Source organism: Phascolarctos cinereus, unplaced genomic scaffold, assembly GCF_003287225.1.
Source record: "Phascolarctos cinereus isolate Bilbo 61053 unplaced genomic scaffold, phaCin_HiC Scaffold_726;HRSCAF=1367, whole genome shotgun sequence".
Classification (NCBI taxonomy): Eukaryota; Metazoa; Chordata; class Mammalia; order Diprotodontia; family Phascolarctidae; genus Phascolarctos; species Phascolarctos cinereus.
The window spans coordinates 149,067,891-149,088,399 of NW_027556098.1; the positions used below are offsets into that span (position 1 = coordinate 149,067,891).

The following is a 20,509-nucleotide window of genomic DNA, read 5'->3' on the forward strand; positions in this document are numbered from 1 at the left end:
CAGCATCAATTCATGTAAGTTTTTACAGGTTCTTCTGAAATCTGCCTGCTCATCATTTCTTATAGCATAATAGCATTCCATTACGTTCATATACCACAACTAGTTCAGCACTTCCCCAGTTAAGAGATATCCCCTATTTCTAGTTCTTTGCCACCACCAAAAGAGCTGCTATACATATTTTCGTACATGTGGGTCTTTTCCCCAATTTTATGATCTCTTTAGGATACAACCTGAGAAGTGGTATTGCTGGGTCAAAGGGTATGCACAGTTTGATTGTCCTTTGGGCATAGTTCCAAATTGCTCTCCAGAATGATTGGATCAGTTCACAACTCCACCAACAATGCATTAGTGTTCCAATTTTCCCACATCTTCTCCAAGATTTATCATTTTCCTTTTCTGTCATATTAACAAATGTGTTATGTGTGAGGTGGTACTTAAGAATTGTTTTAATTTGCATTTTCTAATCAATAGTGATTTAGAGCATCTTTTTAACATGATTATTGATAACTTTCATTTCTTCATCTGAAAACTGCCTATTCATATCCTTTGACCATTTATCCATAGGTAAATGACTAGTATGCCCATAAATTTGAATCAGTTCTCTATGCATTTGAGAAACAAAGCCTTTATCAGAAACATTGGCTGTAAAAATTGTTTCCCAGCTTTCTGCTTTCCTTCTAATCATGGCTGCATTGGCTTTGTTTGTAAATTAAAAACTTATTAATTTAATGTAATCAAAATGAGCAATTTTGCATCTCATAATGTTCTCTATCTCTTGTTTGGTCATAAATTCTTCTCTGCTCCTTAGATCTGACATAAACTATTACTTGCTCTCCTAATTTGCTTATGGTATCACTCTTTATGTCTAAATCATGTACCCATTTTGACTTTATCTTGCTATAGTATGTGAGATGTTGGTCTATGCCTAGTTTCTGCCACACTATTTTCCAATTTTCCCAGCAGTTTTTTGTCAAATAGTGAGTTCTTATTCCAGAAGCTGGTTTATCAAACAGTAAATTACTATTGTTATTTACTACTATGTCTTGTATATGTAATCTATTCCACTGATCCACCACTATATTTATTATCCAGCAACAAATAGTTTTGATGATTGCCACTTTAAAATGTAGTTTTATATCTGGTACACCTAGGCCATCTTCTTTTCCATTTTTTCATTAACTCCCTTAATATTCTTGACTAGAAGAATGTTTTATTATTTTTTCCTAATATTGTCAAATATTTTTTGGTAGTTTGGTATAACACTGAATAAGTAAATTAATTAAGGTATAATTGCCATTGTAATTATATTAGCTCAGCCTACCCATGAGCAATTGATATATTTCCAATTGTTTAGATCTGACTTTATTTGTGTGAAAAATCTTTTGTAAATTGTGTTCATATAGTTCCTAGGTTTGTCTTGGTAGGTAGACTCCCAAATATTTTATATTGTCTACAGTTTTTTTAAATGGGATTTCTCTTTCTATCTTTTCCTGCTGGGCTGTGTTGGTAATACATAAAAATACTGCAACTTTTCTAAAACTGTTAAGTATTTCAAATAGTTTTTTTAGTTGATTCTCTAGGATTCTCTAAGTATGGCATCATATCATCATTTTTGATGCTGTTAATTTGGTTTTCTTATTTTTTTAAAGAAATCAAATTAACCAAAGATTCATCTATGTTATTGGAGGTTTTTTTCCCTACAAAAACAGCCTTTAGTTTTATTCATTAGTTCACTGGTTTTCTTAATTTCAATTTTATTATTATCTCTTTGGATTTTCAGAGTTTCTAATTTGGTATTTAATGGAATTTTTTATTTGTTCTTTTTCTAGCTTTTTGGTTGCATTCCAGTTCATTGTCGGTTCTTTTTCTATTTTATTTATTTAAGCATTTAGACATATAAACTTTCCCCTAAGTACTACTTTGGCTGCAACCCACAAATTTTGGTGTTTTTTTTTTTCATTATTGTCATTCTCTTTGATGAAGCTATTGATTGTTTCTGTTATTTGTTGTTTGACCCATTCATTCTTTAGGACTGATTTACATAATTTCCTATTAATTTTTAGTCTATCTTTCGAAGGTCCTTTATTACATATAACACTGAAAAGGATTCATTGAGTATTTCAGCCTTTCTGCATTTGGTTATGAGGTTTTTGTGTCCTAATATATGGCCAGTTTTTGTGTAGGTACCATGTACCATTGAGAAAAAAGGTAAATTCCTATCTCCATTCAATTTTCTCCCAAAGTCTATCATATCTAACTTTTCTAAAGTTCTATTCACCTCTTTAACTTCTTTCTTGTTTTTTTTTTGTTAGTTTTATCTAGTTCTGAGAGGGAGGGGTTGAGGTCCCTGACTGGTATAGTTTTGCTCGGTAAAGAATTCAGACGCTATGCCACTTTTTGCATATATGTTTAGTATTGATATTACTTAATTGTCTATGGTACCTTTTATCAAGACATAGTTTCCTTTTTTATCTCTTTTAATTAGACATAGTTTTGCTTTTGTTTTGTCTGAGATCAGGATTGCTACCCCTGCTTTCTTTTACTTTAGCCAAAGCATATTATATTCCACTCCAGCCTTTTACCTTTACTCTGTGTATATCTCTCTGTTTCAAATGTGTTTCTCATAAACAACATATTGTAGGATTCTTGTTTTTAATCTACTCTGCTATCTGCTTCCATTTTATGGGAGAGTTCATCCATTCACATTCACAGTTATTATTACAAACTGTGTATTTCCCTTCCATCCTATTTTCCCCCATCTGTACTTTTCTCTCTCTTTTCAACCTTTCCCTCCTCACCAGTATTTTGCTTCTGAACATCACCTCCCTCAATCTGCCCTCTTTGAGCCATGTCTGATGAGAATAAGTTTCAAACAATTCTCACCCCTCCCTTGTTTAAGTCTACTATAATAGGTCATTTGTACCTCTTTACATGATGTAATTTACCCTATTCTTCTTCCCCCTTTCCTCTTCCAGTACAACTTTTTTTGCCATTCATTTTTTATATCATCATATCAAAGTCAACTTATAACCACACCTTCTGCCTACACTCTTTCTACCTGCCATAATAGATATGCAGTTCTTAAGACTTACAAACATCATCTTCCCATGTAGGGATGTAAACAGTTTAATCTTATTGAATAATATGTGTTTTCCTTTCCTGTTTACCTTTTTATGCTACTCTTGAGTCTTGTATTTGACGATCAAATTTTCCATTCAGCTCTGATCTTTTCATCAGAAAGTTTAAAGTCCCCTATTTCATTGAATGCCCTGAAACATAATGCTCAAGTTTTGCTGTGTAGTTGATTCTTGCTTATAATCCAAGCTCCTTTGTTGTCCATCACATCATATTCCAAGCCCTCTGATCCTTTAATGTAGAAGCTGTTACGTCCTATGTAATCTTGACTATGGCACCTTGATGTTTGAATTGTTTATTTCTGGCTGCCTGCAGTATTTTTTCCCTTGAACTGATAATTCAGGAATTTGGCTACAATATTCCTTGGAGTTTTCATTTTGGGATCTCTTTCAGGAGGTGTTCAGTGGATTGGTGATTGGTGGATTCTTTCAATGTCCATTTTACCCTCTAGTTCAAGGATATCAGAGCAGTTTTCCTTGATAATTTCTTTTTTTTAGTTTATGTAAAAATTTATTTGATTAAAAAGATACTATTACATATGATACATTTGGTAAAGATCTAAATGAAAAGAACTGGTTTCATTCAGTTTCATATTTCCTAGTGTGTTTCTGGGTAGTGTGATGCTTAATAAATAGGAATGAGGACCAGGATTATATACCAGAAGCAGGGTAATTTTTAATCACAACTGTACACTTGAGTTTTCATATCTGTTCCACACTGCTGTGGAATAAGGAATGTTTTAGCACTGAGCTGTACACAAGGAAACCTTTTAGCAACAACAAATAGGTACTGTCTATTTGAATCTCTGAATACAGTTAGATCAGGAGGTTTTTGGTCTTTATTAAAGTTGGTCCCAAAAATAGGGATTAAATTCCCTCTGAAATAGAACAATCTTCCATTTGCCATACTATGGCAGTCTAAAATAAAATTAAGACAATTCAAATTGTATTTCTATTTTAGTGATAGCGAGCTGCCTTTAGTGTTGTATTTCTAGCCAACAGATTCATGGACATAGAAAGTGGCATGGAAAAGGGCTGATGGGAAGCACTACCATGCTATAACCATCGGAGAGACAGGCCACCATATGAATTTCCATTGAATTGCTGGCTGGCTTTGTTGGCTGATGCTCAGCCATACAGAAATCAAGGAATGGAACAAATATCATTCCTTATTTGGAATGAGACTTTCAGTTGCTTTGCAGAAGTCAACTCATTTAAATGAGAGAAGTTGGGAAGGTACTATAACTGGTCCAAATATGGGCTGATCTCACCTAAAATCACCCCAAAAAAGCTCATTTAAAGGAAAAAAAGTCTACGTATCCAGTGAAAGTAACATCAATTGGGTTTTTATACAAGCCATCTATGGTTGGACCAGTACAAAAATGGAACCTCAAGTATTAATCCAGAAAAAAATCTAGATGTTGTCGATCATCTTTTAAAAGTACTTTCTCTTGTTTTAACATTGCTCAGAGGATGTTTGTCCTGCAGTATAGAGTGGGAGGAAGGGCCACAATAATTAGGCCATTCTTTATGGTTTATGTCTTCCTAAAACAACCTTCACTATGGATGGAAAGTCCCCACCCATTTTATGAGACGGTTCCTTCCCTTCTGCAAAAAGGCTGAGGGTGACTTGGAATGCTTATGTTCTTAAATCAACCCAGGCCTGATCCAGTAGCTCAGTTGGGTTCCCTGCTATTGCCTAGAGTGTAACACAATGCCCTTAGTTTTGGAGGTTCTGGACTATATTAAATACCCTGCCTGCCAAAGGAAAAAAAAATGTAATTTAAGGATACAAAAAAAAAGCCAACTAGAAGCTTTAGCGATCTGTTTGAAAGGAGGAACAAGATTTAACTGGTGCCCAAAGCCTCTCTGATAACAAATATTGGTCAGGTATTCATAATTTGATTGTCGTTTCCAGTAAAGAAAAGATGCAATAATAGAAGGAATTTCTTACAAGGGAAGGGGACAACATGGAGTTCTCCAGTTTCTGGCAAACAAAATTCTTTCTTGATTCATATACTGTTAAAATTAATTTAATGTCTGATCCATTGCCTGATGTAAGCCCACATTCTCTTCTTTGGCCTGGGCAAGTTATTCTTCCAGGTCATCAATGGTCTTTTCCGGTTTTGCAACAGTTCTTTCTGCAAACTCAGGCTGGGTTTCAGCCTCTTTAAGTTTGTCAGACAGAAGCTTGATTTTTTCTTTGTACTTATCCTCTTTTTCAGAATACTTCTCAGATGCAGCCTCCAGGATTTCAGGTTGTTGGTGACATCTTCAGCTACTGTTCCCAATGGCCACACTTAAGGTCTGAAACCTCAGCACCCTCTTCTGCTTGTTCCAGCTTGCCCTCAGGAATGACCAACTTACAGGCTACCTGCTCATATTTGCGACCAGCCTCCTCTGCAATATGCCTGGTCTCCTTCAACTGCATTTCCTGAATTTACATTTTCTCTTCATCCTTCATCAGCCAGTTCTCAGTCACCTTCATTCCTCTCTCACTTCATCAGCAGCTTTTTCTGCCTTCTCCAGTTTCTGCAGGGCTGTGGCCAGACGTTACCAGGCCCTGTCCAACTCTTCCTCAAGTAGCTGGATTCATGGATCCAGAGTGGCCACATCTCCTTCAGCTTTCTCTCTCTGCTCTCACCTGCTGACTAGCTACCGCTGCAAGCTCTGGGCTCGGTCCTCAGTCACATCCGCCTGCTGTCACAGCACCTGGATTTTCCTTTTCATTGCCTCCAGGTAGTTGAGGCCAGCTATAGCGAGTAGGGGTCTCAGGTCACAGGGCAGGGTAGCCCGGGAGCACTGGGGCTGGAGGGACTGAGGCCGCTCATCTTGATATATTTCTTGAAAGATGCTGTCTAGGCTTTTTTTTTTTATCATGTCTTTCAAATAATCCAACGATTCATAAAACATCTCTCCTGGATGTATTTTCCAGGTCAATTGTTTTTGTGATGAGATATTTTACATTTTCTTCTTTTTTTTTTCATTATTTTGATTTGTATATGACTGATTTTAATGTTTCATAGAGTCATTAGCTTCCACTTGACCAATTCTAATTTTTAAGAAATTGTTTTTTTCAATAAACTTTTGTACCTCCTTTTCCATTTGGCCAATTCTACTTTTTAAGGAGTCATTTTCTTCCATACATTCTTGTTCCATTTGCTGATTGTATTTTTTAAGGAATTGTTTTCTTCGGTTGTTTTTGGCCCTCCTTTTCCAAACTGTTGACTCTGTCTTGCATAACTCTCATTTCTTTTCCCAATTTTTCTCCTATATCACTTATTTGATTTTTAAAATTCTTTTTGAGATCTTCCAAGAAGGCTTTTTGTGCTTGAGACTTTGCCCGTAGTCATTTTGACATTGTTGGACTCTTCTGAGTTTTTGTTTTGATCTTCCCTTTTACCATTGTAGCTTTCTATGGTCAAGCCACTTTTCTGTTTTTTTGCTAATTTTTTAAGCCTAATTCACTATTTGTAAAGTTGAACTCTGCTCCTTGGGAATAGGGGGCACAGTCCCGAGCTTCTTGTGTTGTGTGCTAGCACCTGGTCACTGGCTTTCTGTGCCAGAGTCTCAGATGCTGGTGGCTTGCCCACTGCCCTGGGTCAGCCTGGTCTAGTCATGCCTGTTGTCATAGATTTCTGTGGCTGGCAGTTTGCCTTGTATGCTGCAGCTGGAGCCCTCACAGCTGGTCTGCTGTGCCACTGGCCTGCTAAGTCAGGGCAAAGGGGCCTCAGTTACTGATCTGTGCCATGGCTAAGAGCCTTCTGCTGGCTTGCCTGGACACTGTCTGCACTGGACTGCCCTCCATTTTTACCCAATTTTTTTTCCTGAAGTCCAAGTTAACTTAAACTGGAATATTGTTTCACTCTGTCTTTTTCTAGGTTCTGTCCCTCCGGAATCTGTTTAGAGGCTTGATTTAACATTGCTTCTGAGGGAAACTGGGGAGATCTCAGGCAACTTCCTGGCTTTTCTCTGCCATTTTGGTTACCACATAGTGACCAAGTAAACTGATTGTACACAATAAAGCATTTATTTGGTAACATGATAGAAAACACAGATAATGGGCTAGAATTATTAAACAATATTCCTGCTTACTCAGAACACTTCCAAGTTCTCATCTAAGGAGAGACCCAAAGAACAAATAGAAGAAGCATTATTTTGATCCAAATTTGGCCAAGAGACTTATAAAGATTCCCCATACAATTAATTTTTAGACTTAAAAGAATATACTGTTATTTTACTGAAAAAAGTTAAGCCATATAAAGCTATTAAGATCAATTCGATATGTCCTTTCCAGGTCTGGACACTGTTTTTTCAGAAGCTTGGTTTAAAAACTAAGTCTTAACTTACAAAAAGATTGAGTTCCAAAGTCCATATGTATATTGGTTTATTCAGAAATTGGAAATCATTTTCCCATAGAAACATTATTCCACATCCTGAGTTTCTAGAAGAGCACATAAGGGTAGAACAGCAAAATTTATAACTATCGACTATGCTGTACCATTATAATTTAAGAAAAATAAACAAAACAATTTTTCAGGCCTAGTCTTTTGCTGATAAGTTGTGTCTGCTCCACATGTGCTTCCCCCTTTCTTCTTAGCATTGCCCTCCCTTTTCAAGAAAATAATCAGCTAGCAATTTCTATCTCCCATGCAATAAGAGTGGGAGAATGATTAAACATGATAGAGTGGGACTGTCCTTTTATTCCTTCGCTTCTCTGATGTCATGGAGTAATAATAGGACAGATACTGAGAACCTGGTTTAATAATATGTTGAGTCCTGGGAGCAACAGGCAGAATAGAATGAGCATCTAGATAGTACCTACTGTAGGACAGGCACTGCACTAAGTGCTTTACAAATATCTCATTTGATCTTCATGGTAGTCCTATGAGGTAGGTGCTATTATTATCCCCATTTTACACTTGAGGAAACTGAGGCAAACAGAGTTTAATTAACTAGTTCAGAATCAAACAGCTAGATTAGGTCTTCCTGATGCCAGTCATGGTACTTTATCCACCTTTCCACATAACTTCAACTTGAGACTCAAAGAAGATGACCATTCTTCTAACTGTGGCATGGGGAACTCCAGGTGATGAAACACACTCTATCAATGCTACAATTTGTAGTCTTTGAGGATGTCCTGTGAACACAGAGAGATTAAATGATTTCCCCAGGGTCACAGGCCTCTAAATACCTGAGATGGGACTTGAACTCTGACCTTCTTGAGTCTTAGATCAGGTATATCTTCCTCCTACTATGCTTCTTCTCACCGTTATGTGCCTATAGAAGTAGGTTCTTAAATAAATGAGTAATGTATTATATTAGATCACAGTGCTTTGCACAGAATGATTTTTCTTTTCATTTATTTGACTATATTAATATAGATCAGATCAGATTAGATTAGATTGGTGACCTAGGAAAGGTGGTAATTGAGGCAATAGAAAAGTAGCAGCAATCATATCACTTTTCCTAGAGGGTCACTTGGTCGATCTTTGTTCACAGACATGGACTAACAAGATGTTTATCACTATTGAAATTTCTTTAGATTCTTAAATGTACACTCTAGAGTTTTTGATCAAACCATCTGATTTAGCATCCTCATATCTACATTTCCAAATATTGCTCATAAAATATATGCTGTACATAAATGAAAGACCAAGACAGAGGGAGCCAGCCCACTTTGCTTTTCCTATGCCAGCTTTGTCCCCTGTCATACTGGCAGAACTGAAAATTTCACAAACTGTATCAGAGGAAAACTGATTTGCTTTGCCTTTTTTGTCTAACTGCTTGCAACAGTTCAAGACACGATTTTGGCCTTTATATGTATGCTAATCATTCCTCTCTCTCTAAGGGTGAGGGATCTTTAGTGGTGGAAGAGCCAGCTAATGACTGGGACTGCTCTCCCTCGCAAAGCTTCCCATATAATGATAACATTTCAATTTAATGCAGATATGAAAAGGCAGTGCTTACTTTTTAAACAGTTGTTATCTATCTCAGACCTCATTAATGAAAGCTCCCAAAGCAGTGATAATGTTCACCAAGGTGCTGGGGGTGAAAGAAAGAAAGAAAGAAAGAAAGAAAGAAAGAAAGAAAGAAAGAAAGAAGGAAGGAAGGAAGGAAGGAAGGAAGGAAGGAAGGGAGGAAAAAAAAGAAAGATAGAAAGAAAGAAAAAAAATCCTCCCAGGCAAATCACCAAAAAGCAGAGGAAACATAGTTTGAAACTTTCTTTGTAAAAATAACAGCTTCTGTGAGGAGAAAATAGGTTTTATTTATTAATTTTTTTGTTACTACTCAAAGTAGGAGTGGCAAAAATATCAGACTGGTTTAAGTTTGAGCCTAAAATAAACAAACTCCAAACAGGAACTGTTGAATGACTTCTGGTACTATCATTATAGCTTTAGAATCCTAGATTTTGTCCTTTTATATCTGGAGGCAGTGTGATACACTACAAAGAACCTGCCCTGGGTGACTGGAAACACTATTGCCAGTTCCATTTCTACTACTGTGTGACCTTAGGCAAGAGTTGTTATTGCTAAGGGACTCAGTTTCCTCATAAATTAATTGATGGGTTAGACTATGATAGGGGTGGGGAACCTGAATGTTCAGTCAAAGGGCATCCTTGAGGACCTAGAGGGCCACGTTTGGCCTTGAGGTCTCAGGTTCCCCACCCCTCAACTAGATGCTCTCCAAGAGCCCATCAAGCTCTTACTACCTGTGGGACCTCGAGCAAATCTCTTAACCTTTTAGGGCCTCAGTTTCTTAAACAGCCATTCCTAAATTTATGGTCTTATGAACTTTGCACCTGCTTTCTTCTCCAAACAAACATACACATTATCTTGCATTTCTATAGCATTTTAACATCTTTAAAAATGATTTTAACCTGTTCTTTTATTTTCCTATCACAATACCCCTAAGAGGTACATATTATACCCATGTTATGGGTACCCCTTTCATAGCTAATGTCCTGGAGGAATGTTACAACCTACTTTATGATTTATTTAAGATGCCTTAATATATGGATTTCTGCCTGAAGAAGTAATATTAATCTATGGATCAAGGCCTTGTATGTATCAAACCATTTGTATGTATGTAGGTAGGTATTTATTACTTATTATAACATGAATCTCCCATTTGGGGTGATATTCCTTTCTAAAGTACAACAAATACTTAAGGAAGTGGTTGAGAAAATATTAACAAAGGTTAAAATGAACAGTTTGCCTTATATACATGCTTCCCACCTGGAGAGCCGTTTGCTATACATTTACCAGCCCATTCTTGGTTGTAATCTATTTTGCTAGCATGTTGAGATGATAGTTTTTCTTTAAAATTTTCCCTAAGTACTTATGACCTCTTAGTTTGCCTGTTAAATATTTAACATGGTTTTTCCCCATCTGTAACTTTTGTGAGAAGACTTACTATGTAGACTTTTTTGTCCAACTTAAATACGAATAGCTTTTTAAGGGTAATCTTAAGGCTATTTATGAAAAACTGCTCAGGGCATGACTTCCATCAAGATAACAATTATTTATGTTCAAAGCTGCCGATGGGACTGAAAGTGTATCGAGTGTACTCACAAGACCAATCATTAAATTCAGAAATACCTTCAGCTCAGCTACCCATGCCTTGGCCAATAAGTGCTGCCCACCCCCCTCAACCACCACAAAAAAAAAAAACCCAAAACATTCAAGATCAAATGAAAAGTGAGATATTACTTTTAAACTGTATCAGAAATGAGGAGTTTTCTCTGTGTTAGTAAAAATAATTGTTACCTTGCACTGCTCCTAATATTTACCACTACCTACCCTCTAAATACGTGGGAATATAACCCTGGCATGGAAACATGAAGACTTATCCAGGATCATGGGCAAAATCAGAGGCAACCATATTCCAGGATTCTTGTCTATTGTCGTGGAAGAAAGTCAGCTATTCTATATCTTCCTTTTTTAAATTTCAACTAATTTATTTTATTTTTAGTTTTCAACAATCACTTCCACAAGCTTTTGAGTTTGAAATCTCTCCCTCCCTCCCCACCTCTCTCACCAAGACAACACACAATCTGATATAGACTCTCTCTCTCTCTCTCTCTCTCTCTCTCTCTCTCTCTCTCTCTCTCTCTCTCTCTCTCTCTCTCTCTCCACACACACACACACACACACACACCTATTAAACATATTTTCACATTAGTCTTATTTTAAAGAAGAATTAGAACCAATAGGAGGAACTACAAGAAAAAAGAAACAAAACAGAACAGAAGAAAAAAAAGAGTAAACAGTATGCTTTAATCTGCATTCAAACTCCACAGTTGTTTCTCTGGGTGTGGACAGTATTTTCCATCATGAGACTTTTGGAGATGTCTTAAATCATTGCATTGCTGAGAAGAGCTAAGTCTGTCAAAATCAGTCATCACACATCATGGCTATTACTGTGTATAATGTTCTCCTGGTTCTGCTCACTTCACTCAGCATCAGTCCATACAATTCTTTCTAGGTTTTTCTGAAGTCCACTTGTTCATCATTTCTTATCGCACAATCGTATTCCATTACATTCATATACCACAATTTGCTCAGCCATTCCCCAATTGATGGGCATCCCCTCAATTTCCAATTCTTTGCTACCACAAAAAGAGTTGTTATAGATATTTTTGTTCATGTGAGTCCTTTTCCCAATGCTATTGCTGAGTCAAAGGGTATGCCCTTTGGGCACAGTTCCAAATTGTTCTCCAAAATGGTTGGATCAGTTCACAACTCCACCAACAATACCTTAATGTTCCAATTTTCCCACATCTTCTCCAACATTTATCATTTTACTGTTTTGTCATGTTAACCAATCTGATAGATGTGATGTGGTACCTCAGAGTTGTTTTGATTTGCATTTCTCTAATCAATAGTGATTTAGAGCATTTTTTCATATGACTATAGATGGTTTTAATTTCTTCATCTAAAAACTGCTTGTTCATATCCTTTGTCCATTTATCAATTGGGGAATGACTTATAAATTTGACTTAGTTCTCTATATATTTTAGAAATGTGATACTTGTTGTAAAGATATATCTTTTAATAAATACTATTTGAGCAGTTAGGTCACATATCAGATATACTTTAACTTTTTTCAGTGGTATGGGGATACCACCACAAAATCATTTATTTAGAACACATTTGCTACAAAATATGTGGCAATGAGTAAAATGAATGGATTATGCTCTAGCTTCTAAAATTGGAACTTTCAATATAGGAAACAATAAGTAAATTAAAATGTCATAGTTGGAGGAGGGACAATCTCCTAGTTCTGATTATCTGACTTCTATAAGTATGCACTTAGGAAGGCCAATTTTACCTGCAAGCATGAAAAAGTAGAAGTAGACAATAGTGTGCCTGCCACTAGTGCCACCTGTCCTGGTTGATATTGAACAAGTTGCTTAGACTCCCTGATTTTCATTTGTTTTTCATTTATAAGGAGGCAACATGGATTAACAAAAGGAGTACTAGTAAAAATTCAGCTTCCATATATCCCATTTTTTATGCTAGTATCTAAAAGCAATTCACTTTCTCTCCTTAAATGTGTTTTCTCTTTTATAAAGTAGGTATAGTAATGCTTGCATTATCTAATTTTGAGGGTCATTGCGAGAAAGGCAGTTGTTTAGCTGTAAAATGCCATAGCAACATGAGCTATTCTTATTCTATTTTAAACTAATAAAAGGCAAAAATATCATGGTGGATAGATAGCTGGCCTCAAAGTTAAGAAGGTCTGAGTTCAAGCCTAACTTTGGTACAATAATGGCTGTATGACCCTATGAAAATTATTTAACTTCAATGTAGCTACAGGAAATACATGAAGAAAGTATACAGTAAGTTGCAGAGAAGGTATTGATCTGCATCAGCAGAAGAAATTCATCACTAGGCACTCCTTATATTTGCAAAAACACAGGTCAAGTGTATTTTTTTTGTGTGTGTATATATACATACATATATGTATATATATATGCATATACACATGTATATACATAAATATGTCTATATATGTATACACATATCTACATACGTACACGTATATGTATATGTGTGTGTATCAGTAGCCAAATTGCAAAATAAATAATTTTAAGTAATTGCCTGTATTCCCATAAATATGCATGTGTACATACACACATGCACTCACATATATATGAAGTATGTATATCTATATATATCTATCTATATATATAGATAGATATATATATAGATATATAAAGTAAATAGATATAGATATAGTATAATTGTTGTTCAATCATTTCAATTGTGTCTAACTCTTCAAGACCCCATTTGGAGTTTTCTTGGCAAAGATATTGGAGTGGTTTGCCATTTCCTTCTCCAGCTCATTTTACTGATGAGGAAACGGAGGCAAGCAAGGTTAAGTGACTTGTCCAGGGTCATACAGCTAGTAAGTGTCTAAGGCCAGATTTGAACTCCTTGAAGATGAGTCTGCCTAACTTCAGGCACAGCACTCTATCCACTGAGTCACCTAGCTAATACACCCACATATACACACATATGTGCATACACACACATATATCTATATATACACACATACACATTTATATAGGTATGTGTATATATGTGTGTATTTGTATATTTATATATGTTTGTATATATATACATATATGTATATATGTGTATATATATATATATATGTATATATGTATATATATATATACATACACTTATTTATTACTGGAAATATTACAAAAGAAATATGTCAAATCACTTGCTAAAGTTCATTCCTACTTAATTTCAAAGCCTTTTAGAACTAAGACTAACTTGATCTCAGTTTCTATAACTTCTATTCCTAGTCTTTAAGTCCCACTTAGACTTAAAACTGTGACTTCATCAAGGACCCACTTTTACATTAATAGATGTAGGCACACTCTGTTACATGATCCCTCTAAATATCATTGCCCTCATTTGTATCACCATTTGTTGGCATTTCATTCCATTCAGTCACCGTAGAAGAGAAGTAAATCTAACTGCTGGCCATACAGGTCAAATCAGCTCTAATCAGTAGAGCATTCCTTGCTTTGCCCATACTATGAGATGAGAAAGTCTTCTTGAATTGAGTCAAATTCAGCAAACTAAAACATTGTCTTTGGACATAGGAGTAAATGTCAAATACTGTGGATGACTTTCTTGACTATGGAAGACCATACATTTAATAAGTCCTACATCTGTCCTGATTTATTTTTCTTTCTTTTTGACTCTTGATCATTCTACTTTTTGTTGAACTTGTTTTCTCCTCCAAATGTGTAGCCTTCCTCCTCAGTATAAGATCATTGCACATTGGAATCAGTCAGGCTTCTTTGTCTTCTATAATTCTTATTGTGAACAGATCACTAGAGCCTATTTGGCATACCTAGTTTAGTCAACACCAACCCAATAGCAGACATGGCCTCCTAATCAACTCTGCACCAACTAACTAAAACTTCACAATTTCTCAGTTCTCTGATAATATGCCTGTGCCAAAGCTTCCCATTCTATCATATGTGTGGATTCCCATTGCATATTAATTCTGAGAAAGTGAAAAATTTGTTGTGGTTTGGACATTAGTACTGCATTTTTTATAATGTACCTGAAAGTCCTGTTCCTTCATCCCTAATCTGATAGATGACTGGAGGGAGCAACTTCCCCATTTATACCACTGAAGTCAGCTGGTCCCACAGCTTGGGAATAAAGCCTTACCAGGAATGCAATATACAAGAAGCTCATATATAAAGACTGCATCAAGCTGTCTTTCAGAAGAATGATGTCTATACTGCAGTGCTCTGCTCATTGATGGTTTGACATGTTGAATGACTAGCTAGATTACCAATCTTTGCATACACTTGTAATCATCCTTCCTCAACAACAGCAATCATGATAATAGCAAGAACTGAAAATTGCTGATTGAAAGTTTGCAAAGTATTTTATGTACATATGCCTTTAGTGCCCATAATAGCCTTGGGGGGAGGGGGTTAAGTGGGCATATCTTATTATTCCCATTTTACAGATGACAATACTGAGGCTTAGAGGAAGTAACTGATTTGCCCATGATTACTTAGCTACTAAATGCCAGAAGTGGGACCGAATTTTATATTTCCCTGACTCTAGGTTTGGCTGTCATGCATGTATATAACATTGTAAGGTTTGTAAAGGGTTTCACATATGCTATCACATTTGATCCTCACAAAAACCCTGTTGAGGTAGGGACTATTAGTTTCCATTTTACAGATGAACAAACTGAGGCTAAGAGAAATTAAGTGACTTTTTCAAGGCTATCCAGCTAGTAAGTGTCTGGGTCCAATGTTAAACTCAGCTTTTCTTTAAGCAGTGTTCAATGCCAATTAACTCCGCCACTTAGCCACCTCTCCTAAACTATAGCTCGTTAGATTTTTGGCAATCATATGCATGTCCCTTGGCTCCTCTCATTTTACTGAATGTCTTACCTTTGATCTACTCCAACCACTTAAGTACTATGTGACCTTGGGTAAGTACCAACCCTTCTGAGCTCATTTCCTCATCTGTAAAATGGCATATCTACTTACCTGACCCCTATATAACTGCAAGTTGTTTTTTATTGTAATTATACAAACATGAACTTTTTAGTTGTCACTTTGTATCCATTTCTGATCTACACCTCTTACCGTTGGTAAATGTATGACTCATAAAACTGTCTTTCTTAATTCTTAGAATCACCCAACTACTAGGAGCCAATGTCATACAATGGAAAGAATACAAGGTCTAGTGACTATATGAGTCTTGGCTTAAAATTTCAGGTCTGAAATTTATCATTTATATGACCCTGGATAAGTCATTTAGCCTATCTGAGCCTCAGTTTCCTAATATGTAAAAGGGAACAAAAGCAATTATCTCAGGTAGGAGTCAATGTAATAATGTGTGGAAAGTGCTGTGTTAGAGTGCTAGAGCCAAGACCTACATTTAAATCCTGCTTGTGATAGTTACTGGATGTGTGACGAGAGGCAAGTGACTTAACATCTCTGAGTCTTAATTTCCTCATATCTAACATGAGGAGAAAAATCTTCTAGACAGTCCCTAAGCTCCCTTCTCACTCTAAATCTATGATCCTAGGATTTTAAAACACTTTATGATTTCAACTGTTACTAATTATCTGTTAGTTCGTCAGTCTTCTGGCTTATGGTCCCAGCTGGTAATGGTTCCGCAACATGTATAATCTATTATCATTACAAAGGTGATCCAGGAAGCTCTCCTGGAGGTCATGAACCACCTCAAAATGACATCTCCAATTTTCATATTAAAATAATTACTGAAGAAGGATGTATAATGATTTTCACCTGGGACTCATTGATTCCCATATTCTGAGAAGTAGTTTATTAGCTTTTAGAAAGCATAACAAGAAGGCATTAACTAGAAATACAAGGACAATCTGTCGCAGGAAAGTCATGATGATATTATAGGAGGAAATACTGCCTAAATGACTTGATTTCAAGCATTTATCATGGGGGACTGTGGATGTTTTCTCTACTTATGTGAAAATATCCAAGTATTCTCCACCATGAGCAACAATGATGATTCTCTGCCCTTTTTCAGAAGACTCATCTGCAAATATCTGAGGAAAAGACAAGTAGTATTGCATCATGCCAGGGCTAGTGATAGAGGGAAGCATGACAGTTTCCACTTTTTTGAAAAAGGAAACCTAGACAAAGAAGATGAGTGATTTGTCTAAAACTGATGTAGAAAGAAAATATTCTGGCTTTCTTTTCCTATCCTTAGACCAACAGGCATCTGACTACACTGGTACCATGAAACAAGAAATTATCCATACACCAAGGTTAGAATAATAGAACTTCTACAAATAATAACAGCTGAAATTAGATTTATTAGATTGTGAGCTCTGTGTGGGCAGGGACTATCTTTTGCCTCTTTTTGGCAGGGCTTAGTACAGTGCCTGGCCAATTACCTCAGATGTGTTTGTTGGCTGACCAACTGATTTTTGTGTAGTACTTTAAGATTTGTGAACCACTTTACATACACTGTCTTATCTGATCCTCATGACAACCTGCTGAGGTTGATTCTTTTATTATTGCTATTTCATAGATGAGGAAACTGAGACTTAGAGTAGTTAAGTGACTTGTTCCTTGTCACACAGATAAAAAAAATTAAAGGATTGGTTTGGAATCCAGGCCTTCCTTGCTCCAACAAGTTCAGCAACCAATCCACTCTATGATATTGATTAAAACATTCCCTAAAAGCCCAAGTATTCTTCACCTAGGAACTGAAGGGTACATGTATAGATTGTCAGGAGGCTATGAACTTGGATAGGGAAAAATACATCTTCATTTACACTTATCTCTGACTGAAATTTAACATTTTTTTCAATTATTAAAAAAAATTCTGAGAAAGCATCAAAAGACTTCACCAGATTGTCAAAAGAGTTCATGACACATACAAAATTAAACCAAAACAAAACCAAACCTTTCCTTACAGGATAATTGACAGTTTTCAGGTCCTTCCAGGAATGTGATCTGACCTAAAAATATCAAATTCTATGATGGGAGTCCACAAAGTAATAGCCATGGTGTCATCATGGCATACAGTGTGATGCTTTTCCAAAATACCTTTCATTACCCTGCTTCATAACACAAATTCCTATCATTTTATATGCTTCTTTTATGTTTTCATTTTATGCATTCATATCCATTTTCAAACAGTGCCTTAGGAATAGTCATGGATAGACACACACTAGAAGCAGGATGACACACATTTTGCAATTGTTGTGACCTAGAAGAGAAGACTTAATCTCTAGAAGCCCACTTACTGGGAAAGGATTAAATGAAGTATTTAACATCTAAAAGTCTTTTGTTGTTCAACCACAAGAGAATGAGAAAATTGGCACATTATTTTCTTAATGTATGCTAAACTATGAAATAAAACTCCTTCTCATGTGTTTTAAAATTCAGATAAGGCAAATTCACTGTACTTTCATCAAAGTGATGTGTCTTGACCCAGTAAATTATCACAAATGTACTGGAACCACAAAGTAACTATTTGAAAAATAAAAGCAATTCACTCAGGGATGCAATTACTATGATAGAAGTCAGGTTGTGTGGCTAAGGAAAATAACCAACAGATATGAATAATCACTATAGTTGCAATACTTAGAGAACCTTGGATCAAGAAGGGAAATTAAGTAGAAACAAATAGTTACCACGAACATAAAATTCCATGGGATCTTGCGCGGCAAGATTCATTCATCAAGGAGTGGAAGTTGGGTGAAGGTGAAACACTGGATTTCTAGACATAATTCAATCCCTGACACTGATTCCTCATTCTCTACTTCCCTCCTCCCCATCTTAAATTTAGTCATCTATTCTTATGGTATTCCTTTTATCTGGCTTTTTCTATACTTTGTCTTCAGATCTGTTAAGGAAAGTACAAACACTCCAGGAGGCAAGTTTTTACTTTTTGTACTGACATGATCCAATAAATCAAAAAATGCTAGAATCCCTCAGTTGAAGTGTTGCTCCTCAGAAAGGGTTAACAAATGTAAGGATACAGCCTACACACCTTTTCAAACAAAAATGAGCATGTTTTACCCACACCAGAGTGTGTAAATCAAGGTGATGGTTTACTGGCATTACTCACAAACTCCATCCCGTCATTCCTTACTTTGTATTCAGGCCTCGCTCAAAAAATCATGCATTGTCTACACTGCAGTAGTCAAGACTGGCCCCTGTGATTAAGTCCCCCATGTTGCCTGCTGATTCTATGATACAAGCTCTGTCTCCTTAGTATACTCTGGTTTTGATATATTGCTTCCTGGCAAGCTGTGATTGGTCATTGTACTGGTCTGAGCCCTTAGGCTCCATCCCCACTTGCCAACCTGCTGGATCTCATAGCTCTGTCCATAAAAGGCGGGTCAGCACAGATTTGAAAGGGGACCTGAAGATCATTTAACCAAATAATCTTATAAACCTTCCATCGCAGGTGATTCTCTTGACTTCTTAAATCCTTGAGTTGATGGGCAGCTCACTATCATGTGAGACAAAGGAGAATCTACATTATAAGCATTATACAGATAAGTACTGAATCTTTGCTTTTATTGATATTGGGTAGTACAGCATGAGGAATTTCCATTTACCAGTGTCGATGGGCACCTCCTCTGCAACTTAAAGTCTTAGAGAACTGCCTGAAACATTGAGATGTCAAGTGACTTGCCCAGGGTCACATAGCCTATAATATATATAAGAGGTAGGATTTGAACTCCTGGAGTCCACAACCAGCTCTCTATCCATTATGAAACACTTCTAAGGCATATATAAATCTGGTTAATAGCTGAAATTAGCAACTTAAGGAAACATTGATCTTGGAGGCCAAAAATAATTGTCATGTTATAATTGATGAGAAGAAGTGGGCCTAAGCATGTGTAATCAGTTTTGCTCTAGTATTTCTTCTATTTGGAGGAAGAACTTTGAAAATTTCATTGGTATGATGACACAAATGTCACTAACATGTTTAAAAATAAAAATAAATCTAATTTGCCTAATTATTTTCCTGATGCAAAATGGGTTACAAACCTCACTTATTTCTCAGAAAGAATTTTTCTTAAAATGAATTAAATCTTAATCTTCAAGGCTCCAGTTCATCTTTATTTAACCATTTGAATCTCAGTCTTCCTATATGGAATTTAATCTCTACTCTCTCCTGTTTAGCATTACTTCAAACTTAGTATTAAAAACTTATTATTATTTCAACTGCACCAAGATATGCCCAATATGCAAATACCTCTGCTATGCTTGCCTCTGTCAGTTACTCAACAGGCTGACCATTCTTACCTTTTCTAAACCTAATTGAGGTATATGATACAATGACAACTGGCAAAAGAGCGAAGGAAAAAATCCTCAATTATTATGCTTCTCTTGCTTTCTCTATTGAGAAAAAATGATCTTTACCTTTTATAAACAGAAAAGCAATGTCTAATAAGGAGTAGATTCCCAAGATAAGTAGGAAGTTGGTAAGATATATCTAACTGCTCTTATTTAATTCAAGTGACTTGGTCCAGCTTTATGCTTAGGTACCAAAAGAACTGGAGCATGTGAATGATAAGTTACTGTAAGCATTATTTGAAAGCTCATGGAAAGAGAGCTATTGCAAGATTTGTTGCAATTTAAATATATATATATATATATATATATATATATTATATATATATACATATATATATATATATATATATATACATATATATGCATATATATACATATATATACATACACACATACATATACATGTATCCTTTTTAATATTTTGGAGGGGATTATTTATTAATTGGTTTCCTTTTAAAAATATTCAATTCAGGGGTGAAGCCAAGATGGTAGAGTAAAAGCAGTGACT

The 20,509-nt window shown here is 35.9% G+C and overlaps 1 pseudogene; it reads right to left on the reverse strand.

The window, feature by feature from the left end:
* Positions 1–5,192: 5,192 nt before the first annotated feature.
* On the reverse strand, positions 5,193–18,769 carry LOC110198563 (tropomyosin-like; annotated as a pseudogene).
* Positions 18,770–20,509: the final 1,740 nt, after the last annotated feature.